The sequence below is a fragment of the Cibotium barometz genome, chromosome 31 (assembly GCF_041138505.1).
Source record: "Cibotium barometz isolate CiBa-2024 chromosome 31, ASM4113850v1, whole genome shotgun sequence".
In the NCBI taxonomy this organism is placed as follows: domain Eukaryota; kingdom Viridiplantae; phylum Streptophyta; class Polypodiopsida; order Cyatheales; family Cibotiaceae; genus Cibotium; species Cibotium barometz.
Genome location: NC_141076.1, coordinates 35,649,130 through 35,666,234, shown reverse-complemented (window position 1 = coordinate 35,666,234; position 17,105 = coordinate 35,649,130). Strand labels below are relative to the sequence as shown.

Here is a 17,105-nt window from a genome sequence, read left to right as displayed (position 1 = left end):
AGTATTCAGCCCTACAGACCTGCGTTTGCAGATTCCCAGCAGTTTTAGCCTTGATTCATCAGTCTACATCAGTATCCAGCATTCAGTGCATCATCCAGGCATACACCAGTCATCTGGTAAAGGTATTCTATCATTCATTCATAAGCATTTACAGCATTCTAACATAGCTTTCTTTTCTCAGCCTCACGTGTGCAGCCCCTTCCTCATGCCCTTGGGAAGAGTGCATAGGCTCCAGATCAGTTCATTGAGGTGTTTCTACAACCATGTACAGTTCAACCACGCTTCAGATCCTGGATAGGGGGCCCTTCAGTGGGTAATTTGGAACCCAATCTGGTGTACAATTCTCATATATCTCTCTCTCATCTCTTTAAAGTTTGAAGTATTAAAGTGGATTGCTAAACTCACGAAACTCAGGATACAGAAGACAGTGTGAGCATTTGTGTGACAGGATCTTCCAATACAACGACTTCCGTTGCATATCACGTTGGTATCAGATTCAGATTGTCCACACACACCGTATCCTAGCGTGGGGGCATCCTTGGATGGTTAGATTGCGTTCCAGCACAACCACCGACTTCAGCATCATGTCTACAGAAGAGAGTACTCATCCCCCGAAGGAGACCATGTTCTTCCCCCTACAACAGACACCATGGCTCTTCCGAGAGCTCGGAACCAGCTGCTCATGGAGCGTCTCCAACTCTTGGAGGCAGCAGCAGCACGTCCTTCTCCGCCTCTAGCAACACCCGACTACATCTCCCTCTTCTTTCAGATGGAACAACAAAGGAGAGAGAATGAGGCCCGAAGGAAAGAAGAAAAAGCAGAAAGACGGGACTATGAGGAAGCCCAACGCAGGATCGACGAATACCGGCATCAGGCTGAACTCGCCGCTCGAGAACACCAACATGAGCTTGATCGAGAACGTATGTTACTCGAGCACCAACGGGAAAAGGAGGCCATTCACTTGAGGTATCAGCAGCTCTCCTTAGTCTCCCCAGTCATAGGTGTTACCAGCCCGCAGTCCGCTTAGCGGCTCCCCATCTCACTAGTCACTTGGTGGCAGCCTTTGACTGGGACATCTTCGTCCATAACCTGAAGACCAAATTTCTCCCGCCCTAGTACATGACCGGTCTGAAAGATGAGTTCTATGGACTCAGACAGAACAGATCCCCAGTGCTTCAGTTTTCCGGAAAGGTTATTACTTTAGCACATCAGTTAGGGCTATCTGCGCAGGCCAAGATGGAGCAATTCATTCGTGGATTGGACTCTAACATTCGGTTCACAGTTCGTAACTTTGAACCAAGTACATATGACCAGGCTCTAACTCTCGCTCAGAATGAAGAAATGAAGATGAACGAAGGCAAGCCCAAGCAGTCATCACAGTTTAGTACCAAACTCCAACAAGGGAAGGGTAATTCGTCTTCTAAAGACACTAAGACAGACAACAATCCTAGCTATAGTTCAGGGTAAGGAATCCAAGCCTAAGAAAACCCCTGAGGAAAAGGCTCAAGCAGGCATTACTGGAGATTATCTTCCTCCAGAGGAGCAAAGACAGTATCAGTCAGAAAATCGATGTTTTTTTCTGTTATACCATTGGGCATGGTAAGAAGGATTGTCCAAAAAGGCAAGCGGAGCAAGCCTCCAAAAAGGCAAGCGGTGCAAGCAAGGCTCAAGCAGGCATTACTGGAGATTATCTTCCTCCAGAGGAGCAAAGACAGTATCAGTCAGAAAATAGATGTTTTTTTCTATTATACCATTGGGCATGGTAAGAAGGATTGTCCAAAAAGGCAAGCGGAGCAAGCCTCCAAAAAGGCAAGCGGCGCAAGCCTCCAAAGAGCCTTCTGCCACAATTGCCGCAGTATCCCCCGCTCCTCGAGACCCACCTACTACCACCAATGCAGTTCAGATCTTACCTTCTATGCATTCCATGCCATCCGTGGTACTTGATGCTAAGCAGGAAAGTGAGGCAACAACCACACAGAAAAGCCTAATCCGAGCTTATGGCTCTGCCAAGGGCCGACAGTTCATCATCCTTTTTGACATGGGCAGTTCTGAGGACGCCATCTCTCCCTAGTTGGCTACCAACATGAGCTGTACCTTAGTGCCCTATCATTTGGAGGTAGACGGGTTTACACCGGGTCTCCGCACCCACATATCTCAACAGGCACAGCAGTTTTCTTTTCAAGTTCAAAAGGCCTCATTCCAGCGAGATTTCATTGTCTCTCCTCTTTTGGGATGTGACATGATCTTAGGAATCCAGTGGTTTCGTCAAAATGAACCTATTCTCAATTGGGGGCAGGACACCTTTATTATCTCTAAAGGTTTTCCTGAGCCTGTCATGATTCGGGGGGATAGGAGCATTCTTGGCATTCCTATGATTTCTCATCTCCAGGCCCGACGAGCTATCTGCAAGGGAGCAAAAGGAGCATTGATTTATGCTCGGACAGCTTCTATCTCATCGATAACCGCTATCTCATCATCTTCAGTCCCTCAGTTGGCAGATCTCCTTTCTCATTCAGACATTTTTAAGGATGATCTCCTACCCAGTATCCCACAGTTAGCAGAACCTCCTAGCAAGTTTCCCTCTTGTCTTTCCAAGACTTTCAAGGGCAAGCTAGAACAGCAGTCAGTTCTCAAACATTTGAAACCTATTCCTTATGGACACATTTCCACAATCACCACAGACCACCAAGCGCTTAAGTGGCTCCCGAGGATGCCAAGTGCCCAATGGAGTGCTCAGCACACTAGACAAGGTCACTCTTCCACCAGGTTGGCAAAATGATCAAGTACATCCCTGGTCAGCATAACCCAGTAGCAGATGTTCTTAGTAGAAAGACTAGCATCCAGACCAGTCAGGAGTCTACCATTCTCAACATCTCTAGAAAAGACTTAGAAGATCAATATGTCAATTCCGCAGAGTTTGGTACTCAACCCAGTTTGGCCCTCAATTTTGAGCCTGGCCATTATTCAGTTCACAAACAGGCATGTTGGTTTAGACGAGATATCCACTTCAAGGAAGGGAATTGGGTCTCTCAGTGCATCATGAACCAAAGATTGAAACAAGTGGGCAAACATTGTCCCAAGCTTTCATTATGTAGTTTTGGCCCTTTTCCAATAGTTAAGAAGTTAAGTGATGTCTCCATGAAGTTAAAGTTGCCTACCAGTTGGACAATGCATGATGTTTTCCATGTTTCTTGGCTAAAACCATATGTTGGTCCAGGAGTGTTTGATGTTTCAAATGAACAGCAGCCAGACGTGGTAGACGAAGCAGAAGTCATTGAGCCTGAGCAAATCCTTCTTCATCGATGGAAGCATGGTTCCAGTTGACGAATATGTCAGTTCTATAGGAAATTCTGAGATCGAGGTACCCACGAAGCCGTATGGCTAGACAAGGAGTTCTTCCAAGAGTATCCCCAGTTATTAGTGGACTACTTGGAAGCCATGAACCTGCCGCCAAGCTAAGCAAGAGGGAATGTCACATGCACTCTGCACTCAGTGCATGGTGACAAACGGGTTCATCATCAGCAGTGCAACATTTGTACATTATTAGAACCCAGTAGGATGATATTTGTCATACGCCGTGACCCCATTGTACATCCTCAGTCCAGGATAAGTCAGGCACGAGCTACGTAGGTCATTCCTCAGCCTTAGCGGGTCAGTCAATCAGTGAAGTCCCTTAACCCACTTGGAGAGAATCATCCATGCATGTAGAGTTAGTAGAAGCCTTAGGGTTTGCATCAGAAAGCACTCAGCATTTTGCATAATATGCATTCATATGCCTGTGCATCATTTAGAACATCCCAGAAGCCTTAGGGAATTTACTAGAATTTATCTCGTATTTTTCCCATATTTTATGGTATTTATTTAGCATTTAATGTCATTTATAAACATAAAGTTTATTAAATTATGACCATCCAACTTGACCAACCCCTATCTAGTATAAATAGGCTTGCATAGGGCTTAGTTCTTCATTCAGTCTTCAGTGTGCTAAGAGCTTTCCTCCTCAGCCCTAGGAGTACCCTTGCCTTCAGCCCTAGACTAATCCAACACCATTAGAGCTTCTCATTTGCTTCTCCAGCCTTGAGAACCTGCGTTTTGCTTCAATCACCCGTACAGCAGTACTTGTACATCAACGCAGCAGTCCAGTAGACATTCAGCAGCTCAGCAGTCCTTGCAGATCATAGGCGCAGCCATACAGTACCTCCACAGGCCCAACTCAGCAATCATATCTGCGTTGTTCTGCATACCTCTCAGCCGGCCTGTGTGTAGTTCTCTACAGCCCTGCCTTTACAGTTCTACAGCAGTCCAGCCCTGCGTTTCAGTCCAGCATCAGCCCTACAACAGTATTCAGCCCTACAGACCTGCGTTTGCAGATTCCCAGCAGTTTCAGCCTTGATTCATCAGTCTACATCAGTATCCAGCATTCAGTGCATCATCCAGGCATACACCAGTCGTCTGGTAAAGGTATTCTATCATTCATAAGCATTTACAGCATTCTAACATAGCTTAGAACAGTCCACCGCCTTCTTTTCTCAGCCTCACGTGTGCAACCCCTTCCTCATGCCCTTGGGAAGAGTGCATAGGCTCCAGATCAGTTCATTGAGGTGTTTCTACAGCCATGTACAGCTCAACCAGGCTTCAGATCCTCCGAGACCTTGCGTTTGGCTTATCTACAGTCCACAGTCATTCTCTCTAAGGTAATACAGCAAATACTATCTCGTTATCGGGATAGGGGGCCCTTCAGTGGGTAAGTTGGGACCCAATCTTGTGTACAATTCTCATATATCTCTCTCTCATCTCTTTAAAGTTTGAAGTATTAAAGTGGATTGCTAAACTCACGAAACTCAGGATACAGAAGACGGTGTGAGCATTTGTGTGACAGGATCTTCCAATACAAAGACTTCCGTTGCATATCACATCCCTAGTGTCATTTTTGGTAGCAGATCTCCAGCTCCTAGCCTCTTCGGCCACCTCGTTGGAGGCCACCACCTTGTCTACAAGTTTGTCGATAATAGATTGGCACGTAGTCGGATCGGGGATCTCTTTCAATCAGCCCTTCTGGGATAGTATGATCGGATTGCTGATCAGGGTTGCATCCGTACATACGTACGGATCGATCCGTACCGTACGGAACGTACTGTACGGATCCGTACGCGTACGGATCCATCCGTACGTTTATTTTTAAAAAAAAACCCCTTTTTGACCTTCACCGTGCGATTTTGGCCTTGTTTGGAATTTCGCCTGTTTCGCCTACAGTGCTCTGTTTCGCTCCGTCTCTGCACACTGTGCACATTGCAACTAGGTAATTCACACGCTCTCTCGCTCATGGCCTTGGTCCCTCATGATGCATCTCTGTCTCGTACTGTACTCTCTCTCTCTCTCTCTCTCCCCCTCTCTCTCTCTCTCTGCCAATGTACTACATGATTAATCTCGTCTCTCTCACTCCCTCCCGAGTCCGGGGTCCCTCTCCCTCTCTCTCTCTCTCTCTCTCTCTCTCTCTCTTTCCTCCTTTGGAGTATGCTCTACGCTCTCCCTCTCTCTCTCTCTCTCTCTTTCTTCCTTTGGAGTATGTACTCTGCTCTAAGCTCTCTCTCTCTCTTTGTTTGTGTCACAGAGCTTCCAGGATCCAATATGCCGAAGCCATGCAACCCCTACTGGCAGGAGCACACGAATGTCATCCGTGTTATTAATACGCCGACCCAAGCTGGTTCTGGCACGCGTAGATGGCAGTGCAAGTATTGCAACTTCGAGCTCACGAGCACAATTTCTCGTGTCGTGATACACTTGACAGGTATTGGCACCACCGGCAATTGTGGTGGGTGCAAGCAGGTGCCGCAGGATATCAGAGACAAGCTCATTGCTGAGAATTCATCAACAGCAAAGGGTTCAAAGAAGGTAAGGGGCAGCCAGCACACTCAAGATACACTTCATGATGTGCTTGTGGGGGAGATGGGTGATTCTTCCACACAGGATAGCCAGTCTACAGGGGGCAGAAAGAGGGCCCGTGTCATGCAGAAGGGTGATGAGGATGATGATGCACATGTGCTGAGACAGAGTACTTTGCCTTCACGTGTGTCATCTCTTTCGTGGGTGAAAGAGAGACAAAAAGTGGCTGAGATGGAGATTGCAAGCACTCTTGTGGAGTGCAACATCTCCTTCAATGTACTGAGGACTGATCAATGGAAGAGAATGGTGAGGGCCATAGCAGAGGTTGGCCACACAGACTCGTGGTCCGGGGTGGAGTATAACAAAATGCGTACCACGATGCTTGAAGAGCAGAAAGCCTTGATAGACAAGGCATTGGTACCTGTCAAGGCAGGATGGCAGTCTTTTGGGTGCACCATCATATCTGATGGCTGGAGTGATATGCGTAGACGACACATTATCAATATTTTGGTGTCCTCATGTCTTGGCACATACTTCTTGCGGGCTGTGTATGCAGGAAAGGCAGGAGAATCCATCAGTGCTGAGTTTATTTATCACCACATCAGACAGGCAATTTTGGATGTTGGGCCAGAGAATGTGGTCCAAGTGGTGACAGACAATGCTTCAAATTGCAAGCGTATGGGTGAATTGGTCGAGGCAGAGTTTCCTCGCATTGCTTGGACTCCTTGTGCTACACATTGCTTGGACCTGCTGATGGAGGATATTGGAAAGTTGCCATGGGTGCAACCTAATGTTGCAGATGCCATGAAGATTACTACATTTTTCCGAAAAAAACATCAGGCTTTGGCCATCTTCAGGAGCCATAGTGCACTTGATATGGTGCGACCCTCGAAGACCAAGTTTTCTTATATGTTCTTGGTCTTGCAGAGGCTTGTTAGATTGCGGGACCCACTACTACAGACTGTGGTGGACCCGAAATGGAGGTTTATGCACCATGCACAGACAGAGGCCACTAGATACATTCAGCGGAAAGTGCTTGACGAGGCCTTTTGGACAGAGGTACAGAGCTTGACGGTGGCATTGCAGCCTATCCATGTCCTCCTCCGAATCACAGATATGGAGGGCTCTACTCTTGGACTGGTCTATCATCTCTTCATGGAGATGAAGCGCCATATTGCCACCTGTACGTCATTGACGGAGTCTCAGTGAGTGTACACTTGGATATTGTTCTTGGTTGATTATATTAATATTAAATAATATGCACATTGCAACAATGAACAATATGTTTAAAGTTATATTATATAATGACTGTTGGAATGTTGGCTTGTCAATTTGTAGCCGTGGTGACATCCTGGCTATTGTAGAGCGGCGATGGACATTTATGAGCCGTCCCATTCATGGGATGGCTGCATTGCTTCATCCCTTCTACAAGAAGCCAGAGCTGTTTAGTGAGAGCACTCTGCTCACGCAGAAAGACCAGTACATCAACATAATGTACGACGAGGATGAGCAACTTGAGGTTGATGCAGAGATGGTGAGTTTTATGAACAATCTAGGACCATCCTTTGCTAGAGCGGTGGTTTTGAGAGAGGAGGCGACGAAATTTCCTCTCACGTGGTGGCAGAGCTATGGAAGACAAGGTCTTCCAAAGCTGACTCATCTTACTCTCCGAATCCTCTCGCAGGTACTCTTGACTCTTTCACAATTGCATCCATCTTTAAAGTTTGATTCATTAAGGGTTTTGACTCCGAAATCGTATCGTGATTCGTGATCGTAGGATTGTTCTGCTGGTGCTTGTGAGCGCAATTGGAGTGCCTACTCCTTGGTTCACACGAAGATCCGCAATCGACTTAGTACCGCTCAGCTGGAGCGATTAGTGTATTGCCGAGCTAACATGAAGCTCGTGCGAGATTATCATGCTTTGGGGGCACCCAAGCAGGTATATTTAAGTTTTAACTGTCGTACGTCTTTTGACACATTTCAATATAAGTCATTTCTTGTGGTTCTGACTTGTCGGATTTTGCTTTTCCACAGGCAGATCCGACCCATGTGAAGATGGTGCCAACCTCTACTGAGGGCGACGTGGAGCAGCGTGTCAGAGACGAGTAGGCAGATATTATACGACTCCTTCATAGAGAGTTGGAGAGCATCGATCGTCGTGTCACAAGGTCACGCGCACGGGCTTTGGCGATACCTTTGCGTGAGGAGGCTGCAGATTCAGAGAGCGCTAGACGGAGGAGCATTCGTCGGGGGAAGCTGCCTGTTCGTACGCAGCGGACTCGGGCGAATGAGGCTGTCACTCTCATTCATACTCACAGTGAGCCAGGAGATGATGATGTAGCACATGGATCTCATGATACATCTTTCACATCATCACATGTGCCCGTGATGGCAAAGCCTGAGTATGACGACGAGGGCAATGTCTTGACAGATGGGGACTTGCTCTCTTCTGGTGCATCGTCATCATCATCATCTGATGAGGAGTTTTGACTCTTAGATCATGTTTCATTGTGGAGTCTAGACTCTGGACTAGCCCTTATGGGCCTTTTGAGGACATTTCTATGATGTAGTGTTGCAGCTTGCTATGTAGTATGTGCATTGTATTCAGTTTGTTTTGATGCATTTGCAGCCTTTTGACATGGATGAGAGTCGAGACTTTTGTTGTGTGAACACTGATTCATCAGTTTATATAGAGCTAACTTCTAAGAGTGGTGATTGGTGATTGAAGATTGATCTCTGTCATCTGATTGAAAAATGGTTTTGGTATCTGATGTTTGATTTCTGAAGTAACAAGTTTTACAACATGCGGCAAGGGTTTTGTGATTACTAATCAAATGCGTATTAGCAAAGACCTTATTAGATTGTCTTGTAGGTCTCTCTCACAATTTAAAATGTATTTGGATCTTTTTATGTTTATTTTGATATGAAATGCCATATAGATTGATATTTTTTACAATGGTACGTATTTTTACGTACACAAAAATTTTATCTGTACGGAACAACGTACAAATACGTACCGTACATTACGTACAGTACGTACACATCAACCTTGTTGCTGATATCGAATTCATGGACAAGGTTAGATCAGGATCGAGTTCGACCCAAGCTAAGGGCACCTTGGCACCAAGCCTGATACTAGTTCAAGAGGGACATGTGTTCTTAGCCCATTGGCACCATGGCTTCTCTCCTTGTTCAGTCCCTTTGGCAGGAGCCATAGGCTTCCCTATTACTGTATGCTGCTCCTTCCAACAATTGGTCATACGCTCAAACACCCCCCTCAGCCGCCTCCATAGTTGAGAGGAGGGCTCTAAATCTTCCCAGACCTGAGCGGCCACAAGATTCAGACTCACTGGCCCTGACAGTGGCCACCTAGGGCCCGCGGCCCACACCCTCCAAGGCGCCCAGAACCCCTCCCTTGGAGTTAGCCCAACAAAAAGTTCACCACGAGAAGCCCCCCTCCTCCTTCCAGCTGCCAGCATACTACCCCCCCCCCCAATCCTGATCCCTCCTCAAGTCACACAGAGCAAGAGGTTCAGCAGGCTCCCGCTTTGGCCCAGAAGACCCCATTCGCCTCGACTTGACGATCGATTACCCACTCGCGATCTCTCGAGAGCTTCTTGGACCCAATGGAGAGGCAGACTACCCAGCCTCAGAGGCACCCATTGCTTCAGTTGCTTCGACATCTAGGGAGCAGATGGAGGTTTTAGCAGGCGGCACTCCACCGGTTCACTATCATTTTATTTTGTAGCAGTCTAGTAGAAAGGCTCCGAGATGGCACTCTTTGTAGGTATTGGTGGTCGAGAGGCAGGTGTCGCCACTCAGAGTAGGCCCCTAGTGTGGCTTTCTACTTCTGTATTAGCAATGTAGCCTTTTGGCTTTCTACTTCTGTATTAGCAATGTAGCCTTTCTCCGAGAGCGACCAGCCATGGAGGTAGCGCCCATGCTGTGTTTCTTTTACGGTTGTTGCATGTTTTGTATTCTGCCTTCTAGGCTGATAGAATGGTTTTTTTGAGGGGGCAAAAAAGTACTACCATTGTCGTCAGTATCATCATCATCATCATCATCTCTCTCTCTCATGTGCACGCACACACACGCGTGTAAAAATTGTAAACACATACATATGTGTGTAGTACACACAGACAATTCATGCACACAGCCCGAAACTGCCACCTTTACCATTACTACATCCGCTCTAGTGAATCCTGAGTACTCTGAAAAAAAAAAATTAACCCGAATTTCACCCCTTCACATAAAAGTACTTACTCTGTACCAAAAAAAGAGCTGTTCTGCTAAGCCCTGATAAACCCCAGCTTTAACAAACCCTAATTTTACCACCGTTTTAGCAGAACCCAATGGATATACTCACTTGAACGTGTGTCGCCGCTTCGATCAGACTATCCTGCTGTTGCGGGTTAATCGAAGCGGGCCCCGTTGAGCTTTCCTCTCGCGTCCGTATTGGCCCTCTTCACGGAACGTTGCTGCTGATTTTCTTTTTTCTATATAGAGCCCTAGGGATATTATTTAGATGTTCCTATTCGCATTAATTAAAAACCTTACATAATAGACATCGAAGGTTTTGAAAGGTTCTCACGTTACACATTGAAGGTGTGCCTCTCCATTTGACCACTTTGGCCATCTCTAAGGCACCAGCTCTTGCCTCGTGCCCCTTGCACCCTTACTTGTAGAATGCAAGTGTGACCTGCTTCACAACCTCGGGGCCCTTTCGCCTCTTTATCTTGCTTTGCGCCACCCCCTCCCCCCTTGCTCACTTCACCTAGCCTTGACAAATCGAGAGGGTGTCAAAGCCATGGCCTAGTTGTTGCATGGGTGAGAGAGAGAGAGAGGACAGGTTGCGCTTAACACACACACGCACACACGCGGAGGAACTTGAGAGAGAGAGAGAATGATAGGGATCTCTAATGAACAAAGAGTGAGTCCTATTTTGTTAGGGTTTCGATGAGAGAAAGAGAGAGAGGCGTAGTGCACCTAGATGTAGCCCCTACATATGAGAGAGAGAGAGAGAGAGAGAGAGAGCTATGATGTGTACTAGAGAAGGTTGTTATAGGAGATGGGGTTGCCAGAGGTGGATGAAAAGGAAGGGTTATCAAGCCACTTGCTTGAACCCTTATCATGATCAAACCCTACCATGTGGCCCTCAAGCTTCATGCATGAGCCAAGAAGAAGAAGACCCAAAATAGCCAACATGCAAAAAGAATAACTCACACACTAACAAGGCATGTTTCCACCCCCTCCTATGTACACTAATAACACAGGCACCCAACTTGCCCCACACACGATCTTTGGGTCCAATTATTAGCCCCCTTGTGTATGTCTTATGCATACACACCCAAGTGAGAACCTACTCATCCACACACCATCTTTGGCTCCATCCATTAGCATACACACTATTGGGCTCTCTTGCTAGCTTGAACCCAGTCTCCCTTTGACCACAAGGCAATAAACTTAGCCATTGAACTGCCAAATCAATTAAAACTTTGCAGAAGGCTATAAAAAGGTGAAACAACCATTGTCATCATTTTCTTCATAATGTTTAGCACTCTTTCGATTACATAAGTAGTAGACAGTGCTATCAATTGAAACTTTGTGGAAGGCTATAAAAAGGTGAAATGACCATTGTCATCGTTTTCTTCACAATGTTTAACACTCTTTCGATTACATAAGTAGTAGACAGTGCTATCTATCTTGAGTGCAAGTGTGCACTAGATTGGTTGAAGGAAAGTTAACATAAAGTGTGTCAAAAAACATGACATGCGGAAGGCTGCCATCAGCTATGTGTAGAATTTCATGGATCTAGGCATGGCTATGTGTGTTAACATGGGTATATGTATCTTGAGTGCAAGTGTGCACTAGATTGGTTAAAGGAGAGTTAACATAAAGTGTGCCCAAAAAAAGCTGCCATTACTATGTGTAGAATTTCATGGATCTAGGCATGGCTACGTGTGTTAACATGGCTACGTGTGTAACCACTCCACAGATTAACATGGTTTCACCTGCTCGAGGTGCCTAACATGCAGAAGGCTACCATTAGCTATGTGTAGAATTTCATGGATCTAGGCATGGCTGCGTGTACTTCGTAGGTTAACATGGTTTCATCCTCTCAAGGTAATTGCCATTTTACCCCAAGGGTAATAGAAGCCCATCTTTTGTAAGTTGGCGATGGACTTTATAGCCATGGAAGCATTTTGGTTTGACAATGGAGTGAGGACGTGATGAACTGGCTAGTGCACCCACAAGGAAAGTTGGATTTGTGGCTCTACGGTAAAGTACCAAATGACACTTGTTGCAACACAAAGGCTAAGGTAAGCTCTTGACTTGAACATATGTGGTACCATCAATGATGACTAGCCTAGGGCTTAGCTACTTTTTCCATCCATTCTAAGCTATTGCGATCACTTTACTTGATGTTGATTAGGAGGTCACACTCTGAAAAGCATATAGTTTTTGAGCTTTGGATATGTTGTTTTGATTTTGTTTTGAAGCTTTTTCTCATTAAGTCATTCTATTTTCATACTTGGAAGGGGAAAACCCTTATTTCTTTAGTGATTTGCATGTTTTTGAAGCCCATAAGGCTTTAATTTTGTTGCATTAAATTAAGAAATAATGTAGCATTTGTAGGAGAGATAACATTATAAAAACATAAACTACAAGCTCCATTTAGCATGTCTTCAGAGATAACACTCTGAAAACAAAAGGCACAAGCTCCATTTAGTGTGGATTAGAGTGAGAAAGTTGAATTTTTGTCAATGCATTTTATATTTTTAATGCATTATTAAAATTAGTAGCATAGAATCAATTCACCCCCACTGACATGAGACCTGAGAGTTGAGTTGCAACAAATGTGAGACATGACACACGAGCTATAATAGACATGAGACATGACAATGTGAGCGCATGAGTGTAGTTGAACCTAATAACTTACCTCAAAGACTTGCAAGGACATACATAGGAAACCAGCTCTACAAGGATGCAAAATGTGTTAATAAGGAATCAACAAGAAAGGTTCAAAGACAAGACAAGGGACAGAAATGGTCTTCACAGGTAAATTGGCGGTACTCCAAACAAAACAGCACTCCACAAAGCCTTCATAAGCAATGGGTTCGAAAGGACTTGCTAATGGCACAAGGTTGTTACCAGGGCAATACAATAGTATGGGTGCCCAAACTCCACCCAGTGGCACTATTGCAAATACCTCCAAATATAAAGGAAAGGGCAGTAAAGGCATTCAGAACCAACTCCCAACTAAAACCAATGCTAGGAGTGCACAAACACTAATGTAGAGGAAAGAGCCAACCCAACAGGATGGTTTAAATATAACAAAACCAATACTTGTAACCACCTTGATCAAGGAGCTAGACAAGGACATTGAAAAAAAGAAGGTGCAACAAGTACACTTTTACAAGCCCCAATCCACATGACTCAGTAGAAACACTATTCAGTTGGGTGGAGGGAAGAATCAAGCACTCTCACACAAAGTTAAAACGCCTGCAACAACACCTGCCCAGAAGTGCCAAAGTACCACCTTGGTTTCCATGGCAATAAAAAGATGAAGGTATCCATTACTCAAAAAATGGATACAAGGTAAAAGTGGGTATCATTCTCTTCATCCAATCTTTGAATGCATGGTTGAGTGACTGAGCATGAAGAGAAATATAGGGTATCAATCGTGCACACACATGGTCCAAAAAGGTTCACGTCGTGAAACATTCTAAGCAGTTCATACCATGAACTGGTCTTAAAAGCTTCACACCGTGAACTGGTCCAAAAGGCTTCACGCCATGAAACGGTTACTTTTTCTTGACCAATTGTAGGAAGACACGTGGAATTATTCAGTAAGGCAACCGCTCAGTCTGACGGCTGCACCATAAAATCAAAATTCCTTCCTTTTTCGTCATTTTGCATTCGTCGATTCATCATGTGCACAACGCAAGCATCGAGCCTTTCTCTCATCGCTTTCCTCCTTACTTCATTAAGTGCAAAGTCGACACATACGGGTTTGAGGTGGGAGCTTGTGCCTTCCCCTTGCGTTTTCTTTCTTTTCATGTTTTTAAATGTTTTCTTCGTAAACATAAAATTACAAGATTTGAAATCATTGATTGCCCTTGTCAACAATGTCTGTCGTTATCATCATTGCACAAACCCCACATTCTGCAGTTCAATAACATCATGCATTCATGAAATCAGATTAATCAAACACGAAACTTCACTAGTTCACAGCTCAAAGCCAAAAACCTGCAATTTCATGGGTTTTCCCATCTCACGGGATTACTCCTGCAATTTCACAGGCTTTCCCATCTCACGGAATTCCATTTCACGGAATCACCCCATTTCACGAAACTAACTTTCACGGAATTTCATTTCACAGAATTACCCCATTTCACAAAACTAAATTTCAAGGAATTACCCCATTTCATGAAACTAACTTTCACGGAATTCCATTTCACGAAACTAACTTTCACGGAATTGCCCCGTTTCACGAAACTAACCTTCACGGAATTCCATTTCATGGAATTACCTCGTTTCATGAAACTAACCTTCATGCAATTACCCTATTTCATGAAACTAACTTTCATGGAATTGCCCCATTTCAGGAAACTAACTTTCACAGAATTCCATTTCACGAAGTTACCCCAATTCACGGAACTAACTTTCACGACCTGCACTTTCACAGTGTTTAACCAAATCACAAGAATTTGGACCCTGTCGTGTGTCACATCACATTAAGATCCCCTCAATTTCTCACACCACTAACACACTTCCCATCAAAAGTAACCTTGACACCTCTTTTTTTTTAAGAGAAGAAAAAGACAAAGAAACCAACAAGGCGTGGCACATGCCCCCCACCAGTCTATGGACTGACCTTTTTCTCAATGTACTAGCCTTGTTTGTTCTAGATGATATTCCTGACACACCGGCCAACTACAAGGTTGTAGCCCGAAGTTATGAATGGATCATAAGCCATGGGTGGCTAGAGGTATATAATACTCACTAGCACGTAAATCTATGTGAATCCTTTTTATGTCATCCTTTTGGTACTCTAAAACTATATCATAATACCTACAAACATCTAGAAGCCATGTTAACCAACGTCCTTTATACTTTTGATATAAACACATATTGAGTATCCCAACATAAATTCAGAGGATATAACTGAGCTACAAAACTTTATGAAGCTCCACAAACCTAGCCACCCACCCCCAAGTTCAGGCCATGGTCAAGAAGAAACATCAAGTTCATCATGTAACCCTACTTACCCCGTATATTCTAATGTCACCGTAAATTATTTAATCCATATCCAAATGCTCCGCCTACTGATAAATCTCAAGCAGATTGTATTTTTTCTACTCTCCCTTCTCAACCCTTAGAATTTCCCACTAACACTCTCACCCCCGAGGAGCTACAGGCACCTGACCCGTCTCTACCACGGCCAACTCAGGAGGTACGTCACACTCTACCACAAGACACAATTGAACCATTTACTGATGATTCTTTTCTTGAGTCCTTGTCTGCTCTGCAGAGTACGAAGGTTTCATAAGATCGAGAAATCCGCTACTCAAACCAAAACTCATGTTCAAGGTGTAAATGCAAATAACACCCTTTGAACCAACTCGGCGGATTCTACCAGAAACATACTCAGATGTCACACCAACAAAGCAACCCTATGTACCGTACCCTCTCCGAGCACCTAGACCAAAATTAGAAGAGCTACTGCCTTTCGCTAGAGAGGGCACTTTATGGTCCAACGTGGCACGGCACACAAAGCTAGCAAATCCATAATTGGCTTATCTGTTGGAAATAAGAATTGTGACATTTATGATCAGTTTACTGCTTCCGCAGGTGGAGGAAGGCTCATCCAGTCCACATAAGAGGGGGTTATATAGCAATTATCACAGATGATGCCAACCCCAAGCCGGAGGATTTCAAAATACAGCCTGATTGGAGAAAAGAGTACCTCACAATCCTAGAATATACCCATGAATATATGTGTGTGCCACCAACTCAAAGAGTAGCTCCCTTGTACATGCCACTGAAGAGAAGATGGACACCTTTGGAGTTTCAAGAAGCAACGGGATTCACATGTTTGTTATAACATCCCAATCTTCATGCCTGCAACATTTACAGATATAGGAGAGCAAAGAAAGCAGATGATGAATTGGATACGGGCATGGTGCCGTATCTCGGACTCGGCAATTGTGGCGTGTTCGGTTCCTAAAACTGCTCGTGGTCTTGATAGATAAACCCAAGGAAAGATATGATGGATATGGTGCTGATCAGTTCGACATGAATCAAGGACCAAGTGACAGAAGCATGATGTTGTATTATCATCGCCTAAGGTGTCTACCAACCTATATGCATGTCACATTCGAAGACATGGTCGACACTGGGCTCTAGAGATTACACGCTGCATTTAGAAAAACCCTGAAAAAGCTTCAGTCGTGCCGTAACTTCTATCGTCATGAGTTTGGCGACCATGTCTTTCAACCTTGATAACAGGTTCTGAGAACAGAACCTACATCCGGTAGAGGGGGATGTTAATCTCATTTTGGATCAACAAATATGCTCCTCCATTTGAGGACATTAATAAGTGTCATGCAAAGCCACTAAAAAGTTGTACATTATGAGATATTGGCCACCTAAGGCCTTAGTTAAGTAAGTTTTGGGTGCCCAAGTGTGAATAAGGGCCAATTATATATAAGGCATTTTCTCATAATGAATGGACACAATCCCCCTTTGTGCTATTGAGAGCTCTTGCTTTTGTCTTTGAGAGAGAGATTGAGAGAGAGCATTCTAGCACTTGTGCCTTCTTTATACTTGTATGTTGCATGCTTGTATTGAGGAGTGAGAGAGAGTGATTATCTTATGTGGTGGTGTGACCGACTCTACGGTGGTGACAGCGTAGAGGTGGAGTTGGGAGGATTGGAGCTTCTCAAGTGAGCTTGGAGACCTCAAGGGACACAAGTTCGAAGCATTGGTAAGTGCCCTACGATAGTTGTGTTCTATTGCTCTTCCCTAAGGTGGATGCATTGAGTTCCCTCTTGGAGGTGTAGAAGCCCATAACAGATGCACATGTGAAGATCGAGCTTGGAGACCTCAAGGGACACAAGTTCGAAGCATTGGTAATAAGTGCCCTACGACAGTTGTGTTCTATTGCTCTTCCCTAAGGTGAATGCATTGAGTTCCCTCTTGGAGGTGTGGAAGCCCAT

The 17,105-nt window shown here is 44.8% G+C and overlaps 2 pseudogenes across 2 annotated transcripts in view; one reads left to right on the top strand and one right to left on the bottom strand.

Moving 5' to 3' along the window:
* Nucleotides 1-10,387, bottom strand: part of LOC147620801 (polyadenylate-binding protein 2-like) — a 56,538-nt pseudogene extending 46,151 nt beyond the window's left edge. Inside the window, exon 1 of the transcript XR_015269995.1 lies at nucleotides 10,250-10,387. The product of XR_015269995.1 is annotated as a polyadenylate-binding protein 2-like (transcript). The remainder of the gene's footprint in view (nucleotides 1-10,249) is intronic.
* On the top strand, nucleotides 4,754-8,591 carry LOC147620802 (uncharacterized; annotated as a pseudogene). The gene is made up of 4 exons (XR_015269993.1): nucleotides 4,754-7,088; nucleotides 7,222-7,567; nucleotides 7,661-7,822; nucleotides 7,918-8,591. The product of XR_015269993.1 is annotated as an uncharacterized LOC147620802 (transcript).
* Nucleotides 10,388-17,105: the final 6,718 nt, after the last annotated feature.